Genomic DNA, 1,227 nt, shown 5'->3' on the forward strand with positions numbered 1-1,227 from the left:
GAGAGTACTAGGAGGGATTTCAGTAACTCTTTTACTCAGCTGACCCACTTGTGCCTCCAAATTTCTGATGGAGGACCTTGTTTCAGTCATGAAACTGAGAGTGGTCTTAGATAGATCAGAGACTATGGTTGCTAAGTCAGAGAGACTCTGCTTAGAATTCTCTGTCTGTTGCTGAAAAGATGATGGGAAAGGCTTGCTATTGCCAAACCTATTTCTCCCACCATTATTATTATTGAAGCCTTATTGAGGCTTTTGTTGATCCTTCCATGAGAGATTAGGATGATTCCTCCATGAAGGATTGTAAGTGTTTCCATAGGATTCTCCCATGTAATTCACTTCTTCCATTCCAGGATTCTTAGGGCCATAAGCTTCTCCTTCAAAGGAGGCTTCTTTAGTGCTGCCAGATGCAGCTTACAATCCAGTCAGATTCTGAGAAATCATATTGACTTGCTGAGTCAATATTTTATTCTGAGCGAATATGGCATTCAGTGTATCAATCTCAAGAATTCCTTTCTTCTGAGTCATCACATTATTCACATAATTTCTTTCAGAAGTATACATGAACTGGTTATTTGCAACCATTTCAATGAGTTCCTAGGCTTCTGCAGGCGTCTTCTTCAGATGAAGAGATCGACCAGCAGAGTGGTCCAATGAAATCTTGGACAATTCAGACAAACCATCATAGAATATACATAAGATGCTCCATTCTGAAAGCATGTCAGAAGGACACCTTCTAATCAATTGCTTGTATCTTTCCCAAGCTTCATAGAGGGATTCACCTTCCTTTTGTCTGAAGGTTTAGACTTCCACTCTAACCTTACTCAACTTTTGAGGTGGAAAGAATTTGGCCAAGAAAGTATTGACCAACTTTTCCCAAGAGTTCATGCTTTCTTTAGGTTGTGAGTCCAACCATATCCTAGCTCTGTCTCTTACAGAAAAAGAGAAAAGCATAAGTCTGTAGACCTCAGGATTAACCGTATTGGTCTTAACAGTGTCACAGATCTGCAAGAATTCAGCCAAGAACTGATGAGGATCTTCAAATGAAAGTCCATGAAACTTGCAATTCTGCTGCATTAGAGAAACTAATTGACGTGTAAGCTCAAAGTTGTTTGTTCCAATTGTAGGAATTGAGATGCTTCTTCCATAGAAGTCGAAAGTTGGTGCAGTAAAGTCACCAAGCATCTTTCTTGCATCTCTACCATTGTTATTGGGTTCGGCTGCCATGTC

The 1,227-nt window shown here is 40.0% G+C and overlaps 1 non-coding gene across 1 annotated transcript; it reads left to right on the top strand.

Moving 5' to 3' along the window:
- Positions 1 to 710: 710 nt before the first annotated feature.
- On the top strand, positions 711 to 819 carry LOC112787604 (small nucleolar RNA R71). The gene has a single exon (XR_003195009.1). It is a non-coding gene; the product is annotated as a small nucleolar RNA R71 (small nucleolar RNA).
- The last annotated feature ends 408 nt before the right edge of the window (positions 820 to 1,227 follow it).

Source organism: Arachis hypogaea, chromosome 20 (assembly GCF_003086295.3).
Source record: "Arachis hypogaea cultivar Tifrunner chromosome 20, arahy.Tifrunner.gnm2.J5K5, whole genome shotgun sequence".
Classification (NCBI taxonomy): domain Eukaryota; kingdom Viridiplantae; phylum Streptophyta; class Magnoliopsida; order Fabales; family Fabaceae; genus Arachis; species Arachis hypogaea.